General features: G+C 46.2%; 1 pseudogene; it reads right to left on the bottom strand.

Moving 5' to 3' along the window:
* Positions 1 to 27609, bottom strand: part of LOC127316113 (uncharacterized) — an 800711-nt pseudogene that overhangs the window by 588812 nt on the left and 184290 nt on the right.

The raw sequence follows: 27609 nt of genomic DNA, 5'->3' as shown, positions 1-27609 counted from the left end.
CGGGGAGAAGGACGTCTTCATCAACACCGTACGTGTGACCGAGTGCAGAGGTGCTGCCCTATTGTGGCACCGTCAAGATCTTCTACGCGCTTTTGAAAGCGGGAAGTGATCGACTACATCCACCACGAGATTTATCTCGTTAGCGCTTAGCGATCTTCGAGGGTATGTTGATCTTCACCTCGTTGCTACCATCTAAAAGATTAGATCTTGGCTTGTTATTTTTTCTTGCGGTAGAATTTTTGTTTTCTATGCTACGAATCCCTACAGTTTGGTGCATAATGATATATATGGTGATCAAACTTTCTTTATGTTTTGGACAAGGGGCACAGCACACCAGGCAACTCCACTTGTGCCACATGAGTCATGACCCTCTACTAATAGGACAAGGTATCACACTATTACCCACTAATTAGTGATATCCTAATAAGTGATACTTTAGTACTAATCCATTCTAATCCATGTAATGGGTTGGTTTTATGCTATGATTTTATGGTAATAAGTGAATAACACGTGCTAATCATAGTTATGTTCTAATTCATGATTATTTGCCACTTATTATTTGTGTAAGTCTTATCTTACTTACAACTTCCAATTATATGTTGTCGGTTGGTGTTTTATACGTGGGTTAGTACCACTGGCATGCATAGTTTTGTTATAAATATGTTATCAGTTACATTATTGATGAAATATATGAAGGTGATGTATGACGATGAACGAGTTAAGATGTTGATGGAGGGTGAATGGTATGAGGGCATAGACTTTTGACGTGTTATGGGTCCTCCTACCTTGACACACTTCGAATTAATGAGATTGGGCTAGATGTGCTGATGTTTAATTAGTTCAATTCATGGTTTTGTATGTTAAATATGAGTCAAGTAAGGCCCCCTTAAGAAAAATATGGATAAAAGTTTTTAGAATTGGTCTTAAACATTCTTGGGAAATTTATAACAAATTGTCGCAAGATCAAAAAAAAAATTTGGTGGTTGTGAATGCATGTATCTCCAACTCTACAATAGGAGCCCTACTTTTGTTGATTAGGAGATGAAAATATAACCCAGTGAACTTCATATAAGCCAACGAGAGACCATGGTACATGATCTGAGAGAGTCATCTATCAGTAAATTTGTCTAAATCCCACTTGTAGCACTGAATCACAATTTTGGTAGTATGGATAGCAGCAAGCTGTTCTACCTTCATTTCAATATGCATGCACATATATCATCCATATATACTCAAGGACATCTCGATACATAATCCTACAAAAAGAATCTCATAGAAGAAAATTATTAAAAAAAAATTACTCCCTACCTTTCAGTTTATATGGCCTATAGATTATCTTCATTCAAATCTTTTAAAGTTTGTGCAAGCTGCGTGCACAGCTTTGGAAATGTATTTCATCATGGATCTATTGATACTGATTTCGTGTTACTATGATTTGATGGGGGTGAAATATATGTCCCATGTAAAATATTTGCTTATCCATGTTTTGTTTGCTCACTCTTTTGACATTGTTTGTTATTGTATGTGGCCCTTTAACCTTGTGTACCTATATCCCGACCTTCAGGGCGTTCCCGGTTCACTTGCCTATGGAGTTCTTATTCAACACTTCTGGAGATAATGATGCCCTAAATTGGCCGCATTTGGCGTGTCCCATTATTATGTACTATAGTTTTCATTTTTATTATAAGCGTTAATTATTATATGTGCCTCTTATAAATCTATTTAATAATATAAAAAATATGTGTTGTAAATATAAATGTTCACTTACATGTACATTACACATACTTATACAAAAACTAATTGTCATACAAATTATTTCCAAAAAAGTATTAAAAGGAAATCATACATGTAAATATTATTGTTTTGTGAATATATAAAATACTTTTATGAGTTTAAACAAAAACGCAACGAAAAGAGGCGGAAATAAAAATCAACATACAAAATGAATACACTACCTCTGTCCATGAATACGAATACATGTGTTTCAACCTTGTCCTTAGTCAGAATTTTTTTTAAAAAACACCAGCTTTATAGAGAAAAGTAGCAGCTTTTATGACACTAAATTAGTATCACTAGATTCATGAAAAAAATCCAAACCAAATGACAAATTCAGCAAACAGATTACATGTCCTAATCTGGAAATTACACAACCACTAGTAGAAAAAGGGGCAATAGGCCCGGTCTATTTGGGCCTTCAGTCCCGGTTCCCAAACCGGGACCAATTAGGCGGGACTAAAGGGGGTGCCCTTTAGTCCCGGTTCAAAGTTTAACCGGGCCTAAAGGCCTCGACATGTGGTGCGGCCAGGGAGCTCGCGGTGGAAGGCCTTTGGTCCCGGTTCGTGGTATGAACCGGGCCTAGGTTTCTCTGCCGCGGCAGAGAATTGCTATTTCTCTGCCGCGACACAGGTTTAGGCTGTACCAACGTTTCTCTGCCGCGGCAGAGAAACAGGGCGTTTCTCTGCCGCGGCAGAGTTTCAGCAATGCATATATATCATTCAACAAACCACAAAAAATCTTCATGAATATATATAGACATCATCAACAGTACACGACATCGTCAACAGTACACGTAATGCATGCATATTTACAATACAACATCTCCTCGACGAATATCCTCCGCCGTCACGATCTGCCGATAGTGCTCTCCACCTGGGGTAAGGGCCTCGGTAATAAAGAATCCCGCGATTTCCTCTTGAATTGCTTTTATTTAATCCTCCGTTATGAGAGTGTCCCGCAGGCGTGTCATCTATATTTAAAAAAGGAGATCAATATATGAATGGAACTCAATACAATAGATGGTACTAATTAAGATTAATTGTGAAATTTTGTTATCGTACACGAGTGTGGTGTATTTGGGCATCCCCACCCTTGGGACAGGCCATGTCACGCATGAAGGTGCAGACGTAGTATCCACATAAGTTATTCCCGGGTTCCTGCCTCATACACTTTACGAAAAAATAGTTCGATCAAACTAATAATCAAGCATCGTATTGAAAGTAAATATCATATATAAAGTTTCACGGACATAGCTATATATACAGTACTACTTACAGGGTAATCTTCAAATGTAAGCTCCGGTTTCCATTTACCCGGAACAGTATTGATGAACCGTTTCCAAGCCCTGCCCGGCAAAAAATAATGAGTAAATGAGTAATTGATTAGTTGATGATATCTTCGAATTAGAGCAGATGAAGATGCCAATACGAAATTGATTGAAACTACCTCTAGAGGATGGCAGCCATGTCCGCCCATTCCGCATATTCTTTACGTTTCGAGTCCATGATTTTTACGACTCCAAGGTGAAGATCAATGATTAGGAGAATAAAGTGGAATCTGCACAAGCATAGCTCAATGATTACGAGAATAAAGTGGAAGGTGCACAAGCATAATGTATGTTATATATAACACTCACTTGAAGTTGTAGGGAAAGAATATATCCTCTTTGTCTGCTTGCTTCTCTAAAAACATTACGATGTTGTCCTCTGTGTCCTTGGCGAAGTCTCGAACCGTAACTTCATGAACTGTGTTTGGGTCTATGAACCCCAGCGGTAGGAGCTTGCCTCTTTTGTATTCCAGCTTCTTCATTCTGCATAAATGTATAGCGTACACAAAGAATATAATGAGGATAATTGTTAGTGCAAATGAATGAGATACAAACTTAATTACACAAATAAATCACTTACAGGCAGTAGCAACTGATGACAGCTTTGTCGAGGGCGTCTTGATTGAATAACTGAAACAGTTCTTCTAACTCAAGATTTATCTCGTCTTTCCCCCGGAAGTAATGCTCATCTCTAAGATACACCGTGAGGTAGGCATCACCTCTTCGACAGGCTTTCAAGTACCATTCATGCAACCTTCGCATCTGAGTCCCTAGACGCGCGAGCTCGCCAGGTTTGATGAGATCAGATCCGTATCTATACTTGTTTACCACTTGAGCCGTTGGATAGTAATCTTCGTACTCAACTGATGCTCCCTGAGCTCTAGCCGCCCGTTCGATCATCGATGCCGTCTCTGGATCATGATAGGGCTCCACGATGAAGTGGGGTACGGCTTGAATGTCCTGCTGTCCAAGATGGGCGACTTTTTTTGCTTCTTTGCTCGCTCTAGAGGACTGTCCAAGAGAGCGGTCATAATCAGCTCTCAGCTCAGGTCTCTTCATTCTCGTCTCGGCAAAGTGCTTCACTGTCTGCGGTGGAATAAACATCTTCTTCGGCGCAAGAAACGCCTTTTGCTCTTCAGTCTGCTCATGTGGTAACAACTCTGGAGTCTGTGCCCTCATTGGAGTTGATGATCTCTTCGGAGCTGTAGGAGGTGCCGCGGACCGCTTCCTCTTTTGCTTAGGTGGAGGCGGCGGAGTCTCCTGATGAGGAGGAGGAGGCGGCGGAGTATTTTCACGCAGAGGAGACTGGTCATGCATAGGGGAATCATCATCGCGCAGAGGAGAATCATCATGCGGAGGAGACTGCACAGGTGGCGGAGGAGGCGGAGGTGGCCTGCTTGTTGGCTTCTCACCTGGAAACACAATGTTCTCCTTCCGCCATTGCACGGTGGTTCTACGGGCTTCTCCCAGTTCTTTGATTTCCCCATCTTCACCTGCAGGGTGCTCAAGCACCAACCCCTCATAATCTCTCAACACTTCATCCACCATCACAACATCAAAGTCGTCTTGGACCGGACGGCAATGGTAAGACCTTGTAGGTAAGAGGATGCCGACCGCCGCCTTGAAGGATAGGTTGAAAACTTTAACATGCAGCTCACAAGGACGGCTCTCAGTGAGATCATCCACGGGGGGTAGCGAGGAGGCTCGACCACCTGGTCATCATCATCATCATTATCCACCTGCTGAGAGGAAGCCACGCTGCTTTTCCTGTGTGGTTGAGATTGCAGCGGGGCGAGGGCATTGAGCAATGCAGGATCTACAGCCTGCCCCTGAGCCATCTGAGATGTAAGTACTTGGGTTACCATGGTTAATTGGGCTTTCATGGTGCTCATACCCTCCTCTAAGTTAGCTAGGCGGTCTGTTTCCCTTGCCTTTCTCCTCTCATGGCTTTTATCAGGAAATCTCTTCCTTTCCGCAGGAAAGCCATACTTCCACGGAACGGAGCCTTCTGTTCCTCGTGTTCGTCTGGTGTGTTCTTTGTTCCCAAGGGCGCGTGTCAGCTCATCGTTCTCTCTTTCGGGCTGGAACAACCCCGCCTCCACGTCCCTATGTGCTTGTTCCAGGGCTTCAATGGGAAACTTCAGATGAGCTTTCTTATAGATGCACTTCCCTGTTTCTGGATGCAACGTTCCCCCAATCCCGTAGAACCACTCCTTGCACCATTCGATCCAACCGTGTGTCCCTAATCTGATCCCTTTCCTGGTCAGTTCCGCCTCAGCTGCCTGCCACTTAGGACGGTTAGCCCTGTATCCACCTGGACCCAGAATTTGGTGATATAGCTTCAACGCAGCATTTGCCTTATTTGTTTCCGACCTTTTCTTAAATTCTTCTGACTCCGTGCTGTACTTCACGAATTCGTCCCAGTGATTTTTTTACCTTCTCACTGTCCGGAGTCTTCTTTATCTTGATAAGGCGGCGCAATCTTTTCTTGTGGTTCTTGAATAGTTCGGCCATCTTCTTCTTGCCAAACTCGCGGAGGGCCTGCTCCATCTTGGCCTTTTCAGCATCATCCCCCTCTTCGGGTACTATGTTGAAATGTGACATGAGCTTGTTCAGAATGCTGTTTTTGGCTACATCATCGATATAAAGACCTTGAGCTTCTTCCTCTGCAGACAGCACTAGTCCCTTCGGCTTGTGCCATTCTCGAACGGTGATCGGGACGTGGTCCCTAACAAGCACTCCGCATTGAGCTATAAATGCCTTTGCACCTTTCTCTGGAGCAATCGGTTTACCATCCTTTTCGATGTGGGTGATGTCGTGCCTAACACCGTCATCCAACTTTTTGGCCGGGCCTCGCTTCCTCGACTTTACAGAAGAAGTGCTCGATCCGGAGGGCTAAAAAAGAAATAATTCATAGTCAGTACAATTTAATTAGTTAATGCATCTAGTCGATCAACAGCGGCTTAATTAATTTATATACCTCGGTGATAACTACAGTTCGGGAGCCATTATGATGATCTTGTTCCTCACTGGCGCCACTAGGATCTTCTTCCTCAATATTCTCCGCTCCCTCACCGGAGTCATTCAAATAAGTTGCGGTGACATCGTCACCGCCATCATCTGGAATAACGTCGTCGTCGCGATCATCCAGAGTACCGTTTGCTATGAGTTCTCCATGAAATTTTCTTGAATTTCATCTCTGTCCATGCTTTCTACAACGACCTGCAAGCTATACATAGGCACCATCATATGATCAAATTAAGGATAATGCAGAAAACTGAAAATGGAGTTACATATGTAGTTCTTAACTAAGGATCGATAATATAGTGCTGAAAGCAGATAGTGCAGTTACATGCATACATAGATCGGGTTCATGTTTATTTAACCCTAATACATCAATCACTACTACAACCACTCAACCGCGCAGACCGGGTCCTAGAGGGCGCCGACCGGGTCCTGAGCCTGTACCCCCAAAGCCACGGAACAACAACGGGAGCATAGCTAACATGAGATCCCCGCATAACGCTCCATCCGGTCCTATACATGTTGTCTAACGCGTACATGTAACGGCGAACGTGCTGGTCCTCCGCTTCAATGCGCTGAGCTACCTCCTCCGGCGGGGCCGACTCCCTCTGAAACGACCGTGGCCCATAAGACCTCCACCAAAGAATATCCGGGTCGACAACGGGACCCGGATTCCGCACCAAGGTGCGCGACCCGGAAGCTAAGACCTCCCAGTGCCACCCCGGCGGAGCCCAGTCCCGGACCTCCCCCATCTGCTCCATCTCCTCTAGAAGAGTCAGACCACGGCGCGGCGGCTGTCGCGGCATCGTAGCTACGAAAACAAATCATATATATATGTACCAACGTTAACATAAATTAAAAAATAAATTCACTACTTAGTCGGCGCCGGCACTACCGTTTGGGGGGCGCCGGCACTACATACTTTATTTTGGGCCGGGGGCGCGGTGGCACTACATACTTACTAACTAACACTAACACTAACTAACTAATTTTTCACTAACACTAACACTAACACTAACTTTTTCACTAACACTAACACTAACTTTTTCACTAACACTAACACTAACTTTTTCACTAACACTAACACTAACAAACTAACTAATTTTTTATCTAACACTAACACTAACAAACTAATTTTTTCACTAACAAACAAACTAACACTAACACTAACAAACTAACACTAACACTAACACTAACAAACTAACTAATTTTTTTATCTAACACTAACTTTTTCACTAACACTAACACTAACAAACTAACTAATTTTTTATCTAACACTAACACTAATTTTTTATCTAACACTAACACTAACAAACTAATTAACTAATTTTTTATCTAACACTAACACTAACAAACTAACTAATGTAATTTTAACACTAACTTTTTAACTAACACTAACAAACTAACTAATCTAAAATGCAAAAAAAAGGAGAAGGGGAGGCGCCGGCGGCCGGTGCTTACCGGCGGAGGTGGCGGCCGGGGGCGCGGCGGACGGCGAGGAGGCGGTCGCGGGCGGCAGCGGTGGGCGGGCGCAGCAGCGCGACGACGACGGCGGGCGCGCGGTGGCGGAGACGGAGGCGGTTGGACGGCGCGACGGCGGCGCGGGCGCGGGCGCGAGCGCGGTGGCGACAGCGACGGCGGGCGCGGTGGCGGAGGCGGTGGCGCATGGGAGGGCGGCGATGGCGCGCGGCGGCGGCGGCGGCGATGGCGCGCGGCAGAGCAGCAGCCTGGCGGCGCGGTCTGTGCGTCTGCGGCTTCGTCTCCGCGGGATTGATCTCCGCGGAGACGAAGCGGTTGCACTTATACCCCCCCCCCCGTTGGTACCGGTTCGTGTTACAAACCGGGACCAAAGGCCCCCCTTTGGTCCCGGTTTGTAATACAAACCGGGACTAAAGGTCTTTTTTGCTGCGTTTTCGCTGCGCGCGCAAAAAAGGCCTTTAGTCCCGGTTTGTATTACAAACCGGGTCCAAAGGCCACTTTTTAAAAAAAGTTTCATTCCCGCCTTATTTCAAATGAAAAAAAAGCCACCGCACTGCCACACGTGTCCACCGCCGCCACCGCCATGCATGTACAGGCCACCGTCGCCACCGCCGTGTACTGGCCACCGTCGCCACCGCCACCGCCTGGCCACCACCGTCACCACCATGTACGGGCCACCGCCGTGTACTGCCCACCACCGCCACCGCCATGTACAGGCCACCGTCGCCACCGCCGTGTACTGGCCACCATCGCCACCGCCGTGTACTGGCCACCGTCGCCACCGCCACCGCCTGGCCACCACCGTCACCGCCATGTACGGGCCACCGCCGTGTACTGCCCACTGATGGCGTGTAACTCACACGTTCGTTGGGAACCCCAAGAGGAAGGTATGATGCGCACAGCAGCAAGTTTTCCCTCAGAAAGAAACCAAGGTTTATCGAACCAGGAGGAGCCAAGAAGCACGTTGAAGGTTGATGGCGGCGGGATGTAGTGCGGCGCAACACCAGGGATTCCGGCGCCAACGTGGAACCTGCACAACACAACCAAAGTACTTTGCCCCAACGAAACAGTGAGGTTGTCAATCTCACCGGCTTGCTGTAACAAAGGATTAACCGTATTGTGTGGAAGATGATTGTTTGCAGAAAACAGTAGAACAGTATTGCAGTAGATTGTATTTCAGTATAGAGAATTGGACCGGGGTCCACAGTTCACTAGAGGTGTCTCTCCCATAAGATAAACAGCATGTTGGGTGAACAAATTACAGTTGGGCAATTGACAAATAAAGAGGGCATGACCATGCACATACATATTATGATGAGTATAGTGAGATTTAATTGGGCATTACGACAAAGTACATAGACCGCCATCCAGCATGCATCTATGCCTAAAAAGTCCACCTTCAGGTTATCATCCGAACCCCCTCCAGTATTAAGTTGCTAACAACAGACAATTGCATTAAGTATTGCGCGTAATGTAATCAGTAACTACATCCTTGAACATAGCACCAATGTTTTATCCCTAGTGGCAACAGCACATCCACAACTTTAGAACTTTTCTCATCACGTCCCAGAGATATCAATGGAGGCATGAACCCACTATCGAGCATAAATACTCCCTCTTGGAGTTACAAGCATCTACTTGGCCAGAGCATCTACTAGTAACGGAGAGCATGCAAGATCATAAACAACACATAGACATAACTTTGATAATCAACATAACAAGTATTCTCTATTCATCGGATCCCAACAAACGCAACATATAGAATTACAGATAGATGATCTTGATCATGTTAGGCAGCTCACAAGATCCGACAATGAAGCACAATGGGGAGAAGACAACCATCTAGCTACTGCTATGGACCCATAGTCCAGGGGTAGACTACTCACACATCACTCCGGAGGCGACCATGGCGGCGTAGAGTCCTCCGGGAGATGAATCCCCTCTCCGGCAGGGTGCCGGAGGCGATCTCCTGGATCCCCCGAGATGGGATCGGCGGCGGCGGCATCTCAGTAAGGTTTTCCGTATCGTGGCTCTCGGTACTGGGGGTTTCGCGACGGAGGCTTTAAGTAGGCGGAAGGGTAGGTCAGGAGGCGGCACGAGGGGCCCACACAACAGGGCCGCGCGGCCAAGGGGGGGCCGCGCCGCCCTAGGGTGTGGCCACCTCGTGGCCCCACTTCGTCTCCTCTTCGGACTTCTGGAAGCTTCGTGGCAAAATAGGACCCTGGGCGTTGATTTCGTCCAATTCCGAGAATATTTCGTTACTAGGATTTCTGAAACCAAAAACAGCAGAAAACAAGAATCGGCACTTCGGCATCTTGTTAATAGGTTAGTTCCAGAAAATGCACGAATATGACATAAAGTGTGCATAAAACATGTAGATAACATCAATAATGTGGCATGGAACATAAGAAATTATCGATACGTTGGAGACGTATCAGCATCCCCAAGCTTAGTTCTGCTCGTCCCGAGAAGGTAAAACGATAACAAAGATAATTTCTGGAGTGACATGCCATCATAACCTTGATCATACTATTTGTAAAGCATATGTAGTGAATGCAGCGATCAAAACAATGTATATGACATGAGTAAACAAGTGAATCATAAAGCAAAGACTTTTCATGAATAGTACTTCAAGACAAGCATCAATAAGTCTTGCATAAGAGTTAACTCATAAAGCAATAATTCATAGTAAAAGCATTGAAGCAACACAAAGGAAGATTAAGTTTCAGCGGTTGCTTTCAACTCATAACATGTATATCTCATGGATATTGTCAACATAGAGTAATATAATAAGTGCAATAAGCAAGTATGTAGGAATCAATGCACAGTTCACACAAGTGTTTGCTTCTTGAGGTGGAGAGAAATAGGTGAACTGACTCAACATTGAAAGTAAAAGAATGGTCCTCCATAGAGGAAAAGCATCGATTGCTATATTTGTGCTAGAGCTTTGATTTTGAAAACATGAAACAATTTTGTCAACGGTAGTAATAAAGCATATGTATCATGTAAATTATATCTTACAAGTTGCAAGCCTCATGCATAGTATACTAATAGTGCCAGCACCTTGTCCTAATTAGCTTGGACTACCGGATCATCACAATGCACATGTTTTAACCAAGTGTCACAAAGGGGTACCTCTACGCCGCCTGTACAAAGGTCTAAGGAGAAAGCTCGCATTGGATTTCTCGCTATTGATTATTCTCAACTTAGACATCCATACCGGGACAACATAGACAACAGATAATGGACTCCTCTTTTATGCATAAGCATGTAACAACAATTAATAATTTTCTCATATGAGATTGAAGATATATGTCCAAAACTGAAACTTCCACCATGGATCATGGCTTTAGTTAGCGGCCCAATGTTCTTCTCTAACAATATGCATGCTTAACCATAAGGTGGTAGATCTCTCTTACTTCAGACAAGACGAACATGCATAGCAACTCACATGAAATTCAACAAAGAGTAGTTGATGGCGTCCCCAGTGAACATGGTTATCGCACAACAAGCAACTTAATAAGAGATAAAGTGCATAATTACATATTCAATACCACAATAGTTTTTAAGCTATTTGTCCCATGAGCTATATATTGCAAAGGTGAATGATGGAATTTTAAAGGTAGCACTCAAGCAATTTACTTTGGAATGGCGGAAAATACCATGTAGTAGGTAGGTATGGTGGACACAAATGGCATAGTGGTTGGCTCAAGTATTTTGGATGCATGAGAAGTAATCCCTCTCGATACAAGGTTTAGGCTAGCAAGGCTTATTTGAAACAAACACAAGGATGAACCGGTGCAGCAAAACTCACATAAAAGACATATTGAAAACATTATAAGACTCTACACCGTCTTCCTTGTTGTTCAAACTCAATACTAGAAATTATCTAGACCTTAGAGAAACCAAATATGCAAACCAAATTTTAGCATGCTCTATGTATTTCTTCATTAATGGGTGCAAAGCATATGATGCAAGAGCTTAATCATGAGCACAACAATTGCCAAGTATCACATTACCCAAGACATTTATAGCAATTACTACATGTATCATTTTCCAATTCCAACCATATAACAATTTAACGAAGAAGAAACTTCGCCATGAATACTATGAGTAGAGCCTAAGGACATACTTGTCCATATGCTACAGCGGAGCGTGTCTCTCTCCCATAAAGTGAATGCTAGGATCCATTTTATTCAAACAAAACAAAAAACAAAAACAAACCGACGCTCCAAGCAAAGCACATAAGATGTGATGGAATAAAAATATAGTTTCAGGGGAGGAACCTGATAATGTTGTCGATGAAGAAGGGGATGCCTTGGGCATCCCCAAGCTTAGACGCTTGAGTCTTCTTAATATATGCAGGGGTGAACCACCGGGGCATCCCCAAGCTTAGAGCTTTCACTCTCCTTGATCATGTTGCATCATACTCCTCTCTTGATCCTTGAAAACTTCCTCCACACCAAACTTAGAACAACTCATTAGAGGGTTAGCGACAATAAAATTTAACATGTTCAGAGGTGACACAATCATTCTTAACACTTCTGTACATTGCATAAAGCTACTGGACATTAATGGATCAAAGAAATTCATCCAACATAGCAAAAGAGGCAATGCGAAATAAAAGGCAGAATCTGTCAAAACAGAACAGTTCGTATTGACGAATTTTATCGAGGCACCATACTTGCTCAAATGAAAATGCTCAAATTGAATGAAAGTTGCGTACATATCTGAGGATCACTCACGTAAATTGGAATAATTTTCTGAGTTACCTACAGAGAAAACAGCCCAGATTCGTGACAGCAAAGAAATCTGTTTCTGCGCAGTAATCCAAATCTAGTATGAACTTTTCTATCAACGACTTTACTTGGCACAACAAAACACTAAACTAAGATAAGGAGAGGTTGCTACAGTAGTAAACAACTTCCAAGACACAAAATAAAAACAAAGTACTGTAGGTAAAAACATGGGTTGTCTCCCATAAGCGCTTTTCTTTAACGCCTTTCAGCCAGGCGCAGAAAGTGTGTATCAAGTATTATCAAGAGATGGTGTGTCAACCTTACCTTGGGCTTTACCCTTACCTTTCTTATTGTTTTTCTTTCCCTTTGATTTAGGAAATATATGATTTCCTCCCGGTGTAGAGGTGAATTCCAGGGTGCCTTCTCCCACATCAATGACTGCTCCCAATAGTTTCAGCAGGGATCTTCCGAGTGTGATTTTTCCTGTCCCTACGCATTCAATAACAAGATAATCAATGGATATTGTTCTTCCAAGAATGGTTGTATGCACACCTGCGGCTATTCCCTTAGGAATTATAACAGAGTTATCAATGAGAGTTATTTCTTCTCCTCCTTCATCGATTCCCCAAAGTTTCAAAGATTTATAAATGCTCTCAGGTATAAGGCAAAATTCAGACATAATATCACAGTTGGCACGAAGAGTTCGATCACCGATAACAATTTTAACAGTAGGATCCCACAATGAAAGTTTAGAGTTCACTAAAACTTGTTCAAGATGATTACGAACATGGCAATAGTTATCATCCAAGCGAGATGTACTTATCTCGAGATTGTTTAATCTATTATAAATGCTAGTGAGGGCTGAATCAAAGTTATTAGCTGAATCATGTGATGCAACCAACTTCTTTATGGCATTAAAAGCTTGATCCCCATTGCAATGAAGGAAATCTCCTCCCACTAAAGTATCCAAAGCATACCTATAGCGAATCATAAGACCAAAATAAAAATTACTAAGGAGCAAACTTAGAGTCATTTGAGGTTCAGTTTTACGATAAGAAGTAAAAATTCTAGACCAAGCATCCTTAAAACTCTCCTCATCCCCTTGTTTAAAAGTGAAGACTAATTCTTCAGGCGAAGAAGTAACAGGTTCAGAGCTAGACATGGTAACAAAAGTAACTAATTTTTTTGTATTTTTAATATAGAGTGCAAGACAGTAAATAAAGCAAACTAGATAAAGTAAATGCAAGTAACTAATTTTTTTGTGTTTTTGATATAGCAAACAAGATAGCAAATAAAGTAAAACTAGCAACTAATTTTTTTGTATTTTGATTTAGTGCAGCAAACAAAGTAGTAAATAAAACTAAGCAAGACAAAAAAAAAGTAAAGAGATTGGGAAGTGGAGACTCCCCTTGCAGCGTGTCTTGATCTCCCCGGCAACGGCGCCAGAAAAAGAGCTGCTGGCGTGCAGTTGACGTGGGAGATAGAAATCTTTGTGGTGTAACTTTTCTTCGATCCCCGGCAACGGCGACAGAAAAAGAGCTTGATGGCGTGTAACTCACACGTTCGTTGGGAACCCCAAGAGGAAGGTATGATGCGCACAGCAGCAAGTTTTCCCTCAGAAAGAAACCAAGGTTTATCGAACCAGGAGGAGCCAAGAAGCACGTTGAAGGTTGATGGCGGCGGGATGTAGTGCGGCGCAACACCAGGGATTCCGGCGCCAACGTGGAACCTGCACAACACAACCAAAGTACTTTGCCCCAACGAAACAGTGAGGTTGTCAATCTCACCGGCTTGCTGTAACAAAGGATTAACCGTATTGTGTGGAAGATGATTGTTTGCGTAAAAACAAGAGAACAAGTATTGCAAGAGATTGTATTTCAAGATAGAGAATTGGACCGGGGTCCACAGTTCACTAGAGGTGTCTCTCCCATAAGATAAACAGCATGTTGGGTGAACAAATTACAGTTGGGCAATTGACAAATAAAGAGGGCATGACCATGCACATACATATTATGATGAGTATAGTGAGATTTAATTGGGCATTACGACAAAGTACATAGACCGCCATCCAGCATGCATCTATGCCAAAAAAGTCCACCTTCAGGTTATCATCCGAACCCCCTCCAGTATTAAGTTGCTAACAACAGACAATTGCATTAAGTATTGCGCGTAATGTAATCAGTAACTACATCCTTGAACATAGCACCAATGTTTTATCCCTGGTGGCAACAGCACATCCACAACCTTAGAACTTTCTGTCACTGTCCCAGATATCAATGGAGGCATGAACCCACTATCGAGCATAAATACTCCCTCTTGGAGTTACAAGCATCTACTTGGCCAGAGCATCTACTAGTAACGGAGAGCATGCAAGATCATAAACAACACATAGACATAACTTTGATAATCAACATAACAAGTATTCTCTATTCATCGGATCCCAACAAACGCAACATATAGAATTACAGATAGATGATCTTGATCATGTTAGGCAGCTCACAAGATCCGACAATGAAGCACAATGGGGAGAAGACAACCATCTAGCTACTGCTATGGACCCATAGTCCAGGGGTAGACTACTCACACATCACTCCGGAGGCGACCATGGCGGCGTAGAGTCCTCCGGGAGATGAATCCACTCTCCGGCAGGGTGCCGGAGGCGATCTCCTGGATCCCCCGAGATGGGATCGGCGTCGGCGGCGTCTCAGTAAGGTTTTCCGTATCGTGGCTCTCGGTACTGGGGGTTTCGCGACGGAGGCTTTAAGTAGGCGGAAGGGTAGGTCAAGAGGCGGCACGAGGGGCCCACACCATAGGGCCGCGCGTCCAAGGGGGGGCCGCGCCGCCCTAGGGTGTGGCCACCTCGTGGCCCCACTTCGTCTCCTCTTCGGACTTCTGGAAGCTTCGTGGCAAAATAGGACCCTGGGCGTTGATTTCGTCCAATTCCGAGAATATTTCGTTACTAGGATTTCTGAAACCAAAAACAGCAGAAAACAGCAACTGACACTTCGGCATCTTGTTAATAGGTTAGTTCCAGAAAATGCACGAATATGACATAAAGTGTGCATAAAACATGTAGATAACATCAATAATGTGGCATGGAACATAAGAAATTATCGATACGTTGGAGACGTATCACTCACCACCGCCACCGCCATGTACAGGCCACCGTCGCCACCGCCACCGCCTGGCCACCACCGTCACCGCCATGTACGGGCCACCACCGTGTACTGCCCACCACCGCCACCGCCATGTACTGGCCACCACCGCCACCGCCACACGTGTCCCTTCCCCGTGCCACGTGTCGCCGCCGCTTCCACGTGCCTCGCCCCGCCGCCACCGCCGTGCGACGTGTAGATCCCGCTTCCACGTGCCACGCCCTGCCGCTTCCCCGCGCCACCTGTCGCCGCCGCTTCCACGTGCCACGCCCCGCTGCTTCCCCGCGCCACCTATCGCCGCCGCTTCCACGTGCCACGCCCCGCCACTTCCCCGCGCCACCTGTCGCCAAACTTGCCGCGTCGGTATGCTATAAAGCACCGCGTGCGCGCGGAACCACACGTCGCCGTCGCCTCCGTTCATTCGTCGCCGGGATGCCGCCGCGCCGTCGCGGCTCGTCCGGCTTCCGTGGCGTCCGAGCGCGTCCGAACGGTAGGTTCTACGCCGAGATGCGCGCCGGTGGCTTCCGGCTCACCCTCGGCACGTACAACACCCCGGAGCTGGCGGCGCGCGCTTACGACGCGGCCGCATGGCGATTTCGGCGGCCACGGTGCGACATGAACTTCCCAGACGTCGAATCGCTAGAGGAGGCGGAGTTCCTCGCGCCGACGCCGTGCCTCGTCGACGACGAGGACCGTCGCCGCCACCGCCGGGCCGTCGCCGTGTTCGAGCTCGACAACCCGAATACAACTTGGGCCGACAACGACCCTCGGTGGGACGACATTTGGACCGAGACAACCTCCGACGACGAGTAGATCGACTAGACTAGTTGATTATCTATTTTAATTGTATTTTAAATAAAGTCGTTGTGGCAGACGCTGATGATGAGAAAAGTTTCCCGCCAGATTACATGTGGAATTAAAGTACAGAGCTCAACTGAAAATTAATTAAGATACATGGCCAGATAGTACTCGTGCCTAGCCCTATAGTACTCATGCCTAGCTCAACTGAAAATTAATTAAGATACATGGCCAGATAGTACTCATGCCTAGCCCTATAGTACTCGTGCCTAGCTCAACTGAAAATTAATTAAGATACATGGCCAGATTCGACTGTTCGAGTCATTCAGTCATACTCGTGCCTAGCCCTATAGTACTCGCCATTGTAGTCGTCGTAGTCGCCGTCATCATCGTCGCTGGCATCGGGGTCGCGGTAGTCAAACCTCGGCGGGAGAGCACGCGTGGGCTGGGACTGAGGGTAGCGCAGGCGGGGGCCATGGTGGGCCATGACGCCCTGGAGAGTCCGGTCGCGCCACCACAGCCGACGGCCGGCCTCGTTGAAGTTCGAAGGAGGCGGGCCGCCCTCCTCGTGCCTGGCGAGCGCCCTCTCACGCCGATTGATGAAGAAGTTTTCCCAAGTCGGCCTGTAGTCGGGATGCCACTGGGGATTCCTCCGCTGCTCTGGCGTGAGCTCGAAGTAGTAGTGGTTCGTGATGGCCATCTCGCGCGCCACACCTAGAGGGACAGGAGGGACCGGTACGCCTCCGACGCTCAGCAACCAGCCGGTAGGGACGCGGTAGCCCGGCGGGCAGGGGTAGTTCGACGTGCAAAGCGCCTCCGCCTCCCAGAGGGTTAGAGATACGATGGAAGCCATGTGACCTGGTGATGAGGTTTGCAGATATGAGTCTAGATGTGATATGTAAATGGAGGCCAAGCCAACATATATGTAGTGAAAAAATGGCGGAAGGACGGAGACGGGAAGCAGTGGAAAGCGCGGGAAGAAAAATAGGCGGGAATGCAGTGGCGCCCAAAACTGTCGGTGGGATAAGGACGTGTGGGTAACCTTTAGTCCCGGCTGGTGGGTACAACCGGGACTAAAGATCCTTTTTTGTGTCATCTAACAAAACTGTCGGTGGGATAAGGACGTGTGGGTAACCTTTAGTCCCGGCTGGTGGGTACAACCGGGACTAAAGATCCTTTTTTGTGTCATCTAACAAAACTGTCGGTGGGATAAGGACGTGTGGGTAACCTTTAGTCCCGGCTGGTGGGTACAACCGGGACTAAAGATGTCGGCAGGATAAGAACGCATGGGTGGACGCACTGCTCGATGAGATAAAGCATGTAGCGCACGACGCCCTGTCGAAGGAACAAGACAAAGTAGAAGAGGTGCCGTGCCTATAAAAGGAGCATCGATACGCCTTGCCAAGCAGATCAACAAGCCAAGCAGAGTTTCATTCCCATGGATGAAGGGAAGGGTTGGGAAATCTCCCGTGGCGCAGCTTCTCGAAGATGTCGTTGGTGCACACACCCTACGACATCTTCGGAAGCTGCTCCTCGGAATTTTTCCCTGCAAGCCCCTAAACGACTACATTTCATCTAACAGTGTTGGGGAAAGGGTTGGGAAATCTCCCGTGGCGCAGTTTCTCGAAGATGTCGTTGGTGCACACGCCCGACGGCATCTTCAGAAACTGCGCCTTGGAATTTTTTCCTGCAAGCCCCTGAACGACTACATCTCATCTAACAGTGTTGGGGAAAGGGTTGGGAAATCTCCCGTGGCGCAGTTTCTCGAAGATGTCGTTGGTGCACACGCCCTACGGCATCTTCAGAAACTGCGCCTTGGAATTTTTTCCGACAAGGCCCCGAACGTCTACATATCATCTATGTTTGTTGGGGAAAGGGTTGGGAAATCTCCCGTGGCGCATCTCCACTTTTAATATCTTACATACAGTTACATGGTTACACAAAAATAAATGGGAAATTGATTGCCATGTTGAGATACTCATTTATGCCATGAACATTCTTCAATTAACTTGATGATGGAGCATCTTCATCATTTAATCTTCTTCGGCCGTAACCATGGAGCATCTTCATCATTTAACTTGATGCTTGGATCAATGTTCACTCTGAAGGGTGGAATTTCATCAAACTGATTATAATCTTCTGACATGTCTGTCTTGTCCTCCACTCCCACGATGTTTCTTTTTCCAGAAAGAACTATGTGGCGCTTTGGCTCATCGTTTGATGTATTTGTTTCCTTATGTTTCCTTTTTCTTGGTTTGGTAGACATATCCTTCACATAGAAAACCTGGGCCACATCCTTGGCTAGGACGAATGGTTCATCTCTATACCCAAGATTGTTGAGATCCACTGTTGTCATTCCATACAACTTGTCTACCTGAACCCCGCCTCCTGTTTTGTTGACCCATTTGCACCTAAACAAAGGGACCTTAAAAGAAGGTCCATAGTCAAGTTCCCATATATCCTCTATGTAACCATAATATGTGTCATTTGGGCCTTCATTCATTATTGCATCAAACCGGACACCACTGTTTTGGTTGGTGCTCTTTTATCTTGGGCGATCGTGTAAAATGTATTCCCATTTATCTCGTACCCTTGGAAAGTCACTACAGTCGAAGATGGTGTCTGGGCCAGCAAGTACAACTGATCTTCAATATCTTTGTTATTCAGGAGATGTTTTTGCAACCAACCGCCAAAAGTCGACATGTGTTCACGTCTAATCCAATCGTTCGACGCCCTGGTTCTCGGGGAGCGTAGAAAGTTCTGCGGGTCACCGATATACGGAGCCACCAAGGTGGAACTTTGTAGAACTGTGTAGTGTGCTTGAGTCAAAGAAATCCCGTCCCTACATATCATTGATTTCCTTCCTAGCGTGCCTTTTCCACTTAGTCTCCCTTCATGCCGCGATTCAGGAACACCAATCGGCTTAAGGTCAGGAATAAAGTCAACACAGAATTCAATGACCTCCTCTGTTCCATAGCCCTTGGAGATGCTTCCTTCTGGCCTAGCACGGTTATGAACATATTTCTTTAAGACTCCCATGAACCTCTTGAAGGGGAACATATTGTGTAGAAACACAGGACCGAGAATGCAAATCTCATCGACCAGGTGAACGAGGAGATGTGTCATAATATTGAAGAAGGATGGTGGGAACACCAGCTCAAAACTAACGAGACATTGGACCACATCATTCTGCAACCTCGGTAGAATTTCTGGATTTATTACCTTCTGAGAAATTGCATTGAGGAATGCACATAGCTTCACAATGGGCAGTCGAACATTTTCCGGTAGAAGCCCTCTCAATGCAATCGGAAGCAACTGTGTCATTATCACGTGACAGTCATGAGACTTCAGGTTCTGGAATGTTTTCTTCTCCATATTTATTATTCCCTTTATATTGGAGGAGAAGCCAGACGGGACCTTGATACTGCTCAGACATTCAAAAATATTTCCTTCTCTCGCTTTTGTAAGAGCGTAGCTGGAGTAATGACGTCCTTTAACTCTCTCATGCAGCTTTTTGGGGTCTTTCCTACGTTGCTGGTCCTCCCGTGCTTCGGTGTATCTTTTGTCTTCCCGTACACGCCCAGAAAGCCTAGCAGGTTCACGCAAAGATTCTTCGTCACGTGCATCACATCGATTGAAGAGCGGACCTCTAAGACTTCCCAATAGGGTAGATCCCAAAATATAGATTTCTTCTTCCACATGGGCGCATGTCCGGCATCGTCATTCGGAATGCACCGTCCGCTAGCACCCTTTCCAAATATTACATCTAGATCCTTGACCATACCAAATATATCAACACCATCACGATGGAGAGGCTTCCTCCGGTGATCAGCCTCACCGTTGTAATGCTTGCCTTTCTTTCTTACGGGATGGGTAAGCCTAAGAAATCGACGATGCCCCAGGTACACGACCTTCTTACATTTTTCCAAATAATCACCTTCGAGCTCATGTAAACAGTGCGTGCATGCATTGTATCCCTTGTTTGACTGTCCTGAAATGTTACCAAGAGCAGGCCAGTCATTGATGGTTACGAAAAGCAGCGCTCTTAGGTCAAATTCCTCCTGCTTGTGCTCGTCCCACACACGTACACCTGCTAGAGACCACAGCTGTAGAAGTTCTTCAACTAATGGCTTCAGGTACACTTCAATGTCGTCCCCGGGTTGCTTCGGGCCTTGTATGAGCACTGGCATCATAATGAACTTCCGCTTCATGCACAACCAAGGAGGAAGGTTATATATATAAAGAGTCACAGGCCAGGTGCTATGGCTGTAGCTCTGCTCTCCAAAAGGATTCATGCCATCTGTACTTAGACCAAACCGTAAGTTCCTTGCATCCTGTGCAAAGTTTGGGAACTCTCTATCGATTTTTCTCCATTGGGAGCCATCAGCAGGGTGCCTCAACATCACGTCTTTCTTACGGTCTTCTTTGTGCCATCGCAACAACCTAGCATGCTCTTTATTTCTAAACAAGCGTTTCAGCCGTGGTATTATAGGAGCATACCACATAACCTTGGAAGGAACCCTCTTCCTGGGGCGCTCGCCCTCAACATCACCAGGGTCATCTCGTCTGATCTTATACCGCAATGTAGTGCACACCGGACATGCATCCAAATTCTCGTACTCATCGCGGTAGAGGATGTAGTCATTAATGCATGCATGTATCTTTTGCACATCTAATCCTAGAGGGCAGACAATCTTCTTTGCTTCGTACGTACTGGCGGGCAATTCGTTACCCCTTGGAAGCTTCCTCTTAATTATTGTCAGCAACTTTCCAAATCCTGAGTCAGTGACACCGTTCTCTGCCTTCCATTGCAACAATTCCAGTGTGCTGCCTAGCTTTTTATGGCCATCTTCGCAAGTTGGGTATAACAATTTGTTGTGATCTTCTATCATCTTGTCGAAGGCCAACCTTTCCTTTTCAGTTTCACATTCTCTCCTTGCATCAGCAATGGCCCGGCCAAGATCATCATCAGCAAGCTCATCTGGTGCCTCTTGATCTTCTACTTCATTGTCTTCATTGCCTTCTGCAGTATCATCGTATTCAGGGAAATTGGGATAACCGTCATCATCCTCTTCCTCTTCGTCATTGTCTTCCATCATAACCCCTCTTTCTCCGTGCTTGGTCCAACAATAGTAACTGGGCATGAAACCGGATCGCAGAAGGTGGCTGTGAATGAGACTCGAGTGAGCGTAATTTACGGTATTCTTGCAGTCCACACATGGACAATACATGAAGCCACCATGTTTGTTTGCCTCCGCCACGGCCATAAAATTATCCAGGCCCGCAGTGAACTCGTCAAACCGTCGGTCAATGTACATCCATTGCCGATTCATCTGCATGATATAATTAAGCTGATCAAAACCATTACAGAACATCACGATGTATATATACACATGCATTTTATCAATTGCAGATGAAAAGGATAAAGTTGTTAACCTCGATGAAGAATAAAAAAGCAAGTTAAGTGTGGCTTGATTTGTGTAAACTCAAGTGGCAAATCCTCTTAAGCATTTCATCGAACACCTCTTGTGCATGTGAAGAAGAGAGGAGAGCAATACACCCCTCTTGTGAAGAAAGTGAAAAAATGGCCAAGTGTGGCTCACACTTGGGCAGGGGCAAGGTTATATAGCCAGAGGCGGGGCCTTTGGACCCGCTTTGTATTACAAACCGGGACTAAAGGGTTTCCCACGACTGACACGGCCTGCCGCGCCCTGCGGTGGACCCTTTAGTCCCGGTTTGTAGTACAAACTGGGACCAAAGGCCACTACCGGACAGGCTCCAGCGGGTGGGGTCGTCCTGGGCCAAACGAACCGGGACCAATGCCCCCCATTGGTCCCGGTTTGGTTCAGCACTGGGACTAAAGCTTGGGACCAAAGGCCTCTTCTCCACTAGTGAACACAACATACAACACACATGAGGATTACACATAGGAAGTAGTTGAGACTGTAGCACGTGACCTTTAGTGATAACCTGGTAGGTATTACACATAAGTAACTGATCCGTCAACAAAATACAGCTAGCATTACAATACACTATTTTCCCTGAACGACCAAGCGCGACCCGCGACCATGGAGACGAGAGCTGACCTGTCGCCGCCGGCCGCGTAATCTCCCTCCTCCGGCATCCTCTCCAAGCTCTGCGACCAGATCCGGAATTCCCTCGAAGCCCTCTTCCCTTCCCTCCGTCTGCCATGTAGGGGCTTGGCTTGCTGTTCCCGCGGTCGCTCCTGGAGTTTCGCCTCTCCGTGGCCGCGACGGCCGCCTCTCCGGCCTCGCCGCCCCTGCTGCCGTGCTGGGTGCAGCTCCCACTCGACGCTCGTCACGGCTGCCTCCTGCAGGGAGGTTTCACAAGGAGAATAGCGGGCTGGTTGTCTCGGGTGCGGCTGTCTCCATGCTTGGGCAGGCGAGCGAGCTGTGCTCTCGCGCGCCGCCCCTCCCGTCTGTGCCAGCTGCTGCAACTGCCCCGTCGCCGTCCGTGCTTGCTGTAGCGCCTGCCTCGTTGCCGCCCGGCAAGCCGATACCGCTGCCACATGGAGCTCCGTCTTGGTCTTCCGCTCCTGCTGTCGACGATGAGCAAGAAGAGGTCTTGGCCCCCCAGACTCTGATGTCTTCTTCGACTCCGTTGGGCCTCCTTGTTTGCCAGGTTGGTGGCCGACATGTGCAGGCTGCACCTGCGGCCCTCAACGCACCGTCTGCATCTTCGCCTGCTGCCCCCGTCGCGTCCTGGTTCGGAACCTCCGATGCAGCTGACGTCGAGGAGGATGAGGAAGAGCTTGCACCCCAGTCGCCGCGGTCTGCTACTGTTGACGACGAGGCAAGTGCAGGGGCGCTGCCTGTCGCTGTTGCGTCGTGGCCTGCTTCTTGGGTGTCCGCTTCGGACAACGACGACGAGGACGACGAAGAGGAGTTGGTTCCTCAGACCCTGCCGGCCCCCAAGTTCTTCAATGATGATGTTGTCGTTGACAAGGTTTATGGCAGGGAGATGGAGTGTGTGGCGAGCGCGCTTGATGGATGGCAGGAAGTGATGCCGCGACGCGCGCCCCGTCGCCCGGCTCTGCCATCCCCGTCAGTTGCTCGACGTCCTATTCCTGCTTGGCTCAAAGGTAGAGATGTTGCAGGTGCCTAGCCCCTGGTCACTGTTCTGCGATTTGCCGTGACCCCTTGAGGTGCTCTCGATGCTTTGAGAACGTTCATCGAGCACATGATTGTCGTAACACTTGGCGTCCTCTCAGCTTGTTGGCAGGCCTTGTCGCTTCGTCGCCCTGCCAAGCGAAGGCTCCGCACTGGGCCCAGGTTGAGGTCTCGCTGCCGTCCGATGTGCCTCATCGTCGGTCCTGGGAGTCAGTTGTTTCTGCTCCTGTCCACTCTTTGGCCTCGATAGAGATGCAATCCACTATGGAGAAGCAAGCTGAGTTCTTTCAGGAGGTCGTTCGTCCTGTTCAAGAGGTTGTTGTTTCCTTGCACGGCTGGATGCTAGAGGTTGGAGGCTTTCTGGAGCGGGAGGAAGCTGTGTTGGGTAGGCTCTCCCAGACTCCCGTCGATCCTTTGGTTCCTCTTGATGTTGGCAAAGTGGGCACAAGTGGAGAGGGCCTTCTTGGTTGTTTCTCTCCTCGTGCTATGGAGTGCTTGGCAATCAAGGCTCCGGTTATGCAGATCATGCCTGAACTCCTGGAGTTGTGTGGTGGTGTGCTTATGCCTCCCCCCGTTGAGGAAGTGAGGTTTGGTTCGCACGAGTTATCGGATGCGGCTTCTGCACCGTGTCAGGTACCTGAGAAGTGTGCTGTTGTTGACGTTGCAGTCTCTCCCGTTGCAGTCTCTCCCTCGCCTGAGTCCGGCAGACAGGTGGTTCTTATTGGTGATGGGGTCACTAAGTCTGGGCTGTTGCCAACTGTGGCTGGAGCTGTCATCGCTAGAGAGGTTTGCGACTTCCTCACCACCTTGGTTATTGCATATCCTCGATCCGTAGTTGGTTGATGGGTGCCTCTCAATGTCGTTCCATGTCTTTTCGGCGCGGCACTTGAGTGTCGCCTTGTGGTCTATGTGGGTGTGTTGTTGGTCTGGGCTTGGCCCGGTTGTTGTAGGTTTTCACCCGGTTTTTTCCTAAAAATCGGACACCTTCTTCTTAATTAATGGATGAGGCAAAGTTTTTGCCTCCATTTAAAAAAAACACATAAGTAACTGCGCAGAGATATCATGACAAAAAAGAAGCTTGCACCACACCCCTAATCCATCTTCTTTCTTCATTTCAGATAACATCGAATGTAATCTTTAGCCATTTGTAGCAACAAACTTTTATCCGGTAGAATGGAACAATAAAAATGATAACTTGGCCGATCTGCAAGCTATTTGGTTGCAACAACCGTTGCCCACACCTCGTTGTTGATGTTCTTTCTATCATCAGGGAGGGTCATTTACTCCCCATGCACTGGTTTTTGTTGTTCCCTAGTGGTGAATATCACCTTTCAATTTCCTTTTTAGAGCATCCACTATCTTTCATGGAATATTCTGATAAGGGCTAAGCCCTAGGGGAAGCCCGATCTTCACGGATTTGGATGGGATTCATGGGGGAGGTGGAAGAACACGAAGAACACGGGTGGAAAGCGGGGTGGATCGAAGATACAAACGCAACACACACACAATCGGTCGTTCTTCGTTGGCCCGATATACCAACCCAGTAGAATTGCAAGGCAAAGACCCACAAGGAGTAGAATCTCTCACAAAAGACTGGCAAGCACTTGGTAGAGTTCCAAAGAGGAAAAGAGTGCAAATTGATAGAATTGCAAGAAGCAAAAGATCCACAAACATTAGAATTCCTAGAATGGAAGAGACCAATTCCTTAGAAGAGTCTTGATAACTTCATAGATTTGGATCTAGAAGGGTTTTCCATAGGGAGGAGCAAAGCTCAAGTCTATTCTCACAACAAGTCTAAATCTCAGATTTGAGCCAACAAGGCTATTTATAGTTGGTGGGACGAAGGGATAAGTTACATGCTGAAACGTGCAGTTTTGGGCTGAAGTTCGTGCAGGCGGAAGTTCCGGTCCCCGGGGGAGGAAGTTCCGGCCGAGCGGAAGTTCTAGTCCTAAGGGGCGGAAGTTCCGGTCGGGGCGGTACTTCCAGCCAACTTCCGGTATAGTTCCGAAAACGACCGATTTGCTTGCAGTAACATCCCGGAGCGTTTTGGCGCGTTTTCAGAACTGGAGCGGAACTTGAGCGGAAGTTCCGGCGGGCAGAACTTCCGGTCCTTGGGGGTGGAAGTTCCAGCTGGATCCTCTTTCCTGGGCGCTGGACGGCATCTGGGAGGTATCTGGCCGGAAGTTCCGGTCCTAGGGGGCGGAATTCCGGCTGGAGCGTTGGGTCTCCATCTTCTCCATCTTCAGCTCCCTCTCCATTGGCTTGGTCTCCATGGCTTGCGTCTTGATCGATGTACCTGATTGAACACAGGGTATTTGCATGAAGTAGCATGTCATCCAATGAGGTATCAAATGCATACGTGGAAAGGAGCGAATTCACCTCTTGGTGTATAGCTTTGGCCCAAGCTCGTGTCATTGGTCCACGAGGAGGGTTTGTCGGTCTTGAGGAGGAGGTGTCGAAAAATCACCTCGTATCATGTTCCCTACATTTATAACCAATTTAGATGGTGAATGAGTATGTAAAAACCCACACATAGTAAATTTAAATATTTTAGAATAGTAAATACGCATGTAAAAACCCATAGATGTAAGTTCGAAAAATAAGGTTGGATCTCTTTTACATCTCATATTACTGAATATATATAGTAAACCAATGTTTTGAAAGAAAAACCCACAGAACTAAAATTTACATGACTTACACTATGTTTTACATGTGAGTTGAAAACTCTTACAACAATATTTTACATGGTATCTTGTCTAGGTTTTACATGGCTCGCCACCTAGTATTTACGCAGTCACTAGAAATGCAAAGCTCACTATAACTGGTTTGTAGACGAGGAAAAGTCTTGCTTTAAAATACACTCTTCCTAGAATTACATAGCTGTTAGACATGTCAAATTCATACTAAATGGTTGTAAGGAAGTAAAAAAAAAATATCGAAAACTTATACTTCCTCCGTTTCTTGATATAAGGTGTATAGTTTTTCCGAGAAAAAACTTCAAAATATAAGATGTATTGCGTAGAACCACTCATTTAGATATATTTTTTACGGATTCAATTGCATTTTCTTATCTCATGCAAACTCCTCTATTTTCTCAAAGCAATAATTCAGGGGTAATCTTGCCTAAAACTCGTGTAACTTGCTTTCAATATGCATTTCTTTATTTCTGTGCCAAAAACTATACACCCTATATCTAGGAACGGAGGGAGTATGAAATAGTAACTTTAAATGCGGCACTTCCAAGAATTTCGTAGTTGCTAGACATGTAAAAATCATACTACTAATTAGTTGTAAGTTGTTAAATAATTTATGAACAAGTAACTTAAATGACTCACTTCCTAGCATTAATTGCTAGAAATGTAAAATTCATACTAAATGGCTGTAAGGTAGTGAAGTAATCTCCAAAAAATTATATGAAAACGTGAATTTACATGACTCACTGCCGAGAGTTACGTCGTTGATAGACATGTGAAAATTCATACTAAATGGATGTAAGTAAATAATTTTTGAAACCTAGTAAAAAATCATACAAAATGTTTGTAACGTAGTAATTAATGCTTGACAAGTTATATGAAAACGTGGTCACCTCACATGTAAAAATCATGTTAGCTAGTTCTAAGAATAATATTCTAAAATAATGTTGAATAGTAATTGAGTTATATAAAAAACTACCTTTACATGTCTCTCTACCTAGTAATTCATGCTTATTCCATATGCTTTTAAACATAAGGCCTTAGCCTAGGCTTTATAGATAAAGCCATGAACAACACTGAACACATAGACTTGATACAAACAAGCACACGGCTCTAGAGGTTTGTAGCAGAAAATAAAAAATCTAACTAGCGTACTCCGATTGTGCATGATCTATCTAAGAGCAATGTTGTAAAGGAGATGGTTTCGGCGACGTGCCCTCGTATACCATTAACGTTCCGCTAGGAATTTGTTGTATTCGTACTCGCCGCCGATCTCAGGGTCATGTTTGATCTCCTCATCCAACATTTAGTGTGCAAGTGCCGCACCTCGGAGGTTTCGCACACGTACGGTGTCCAACGATGCTCCTAGTTTCGTTCGAGTGGAGTTTCAGAACTAGATCTTTCGGATCCTGATCCAAGCATTGCTCTCGCGTGTTGGGTAGGGTTGTCTCCCTCCCGGTGCAGCTCTTCAAGGAACCGCGCGGAAGA

This window comes from Lolium perenne, chromosome 7 (genome assembly GCF_019359855.2).
Source record: "Lolium perenne isolate Kyuss_39 chromosome 7, Kyuss_2.0, whole genome shotgun sequence".
Taxonomy (NCBI): Eukaryota; Viridiplantae; Streptophyta; class Magnoliopsida; order Poales; family Poaceae; genus Lolium; species Lolium perenne.
This window is presented reverse-complemented; position numbering and strand designations above follow the sequence as displayed.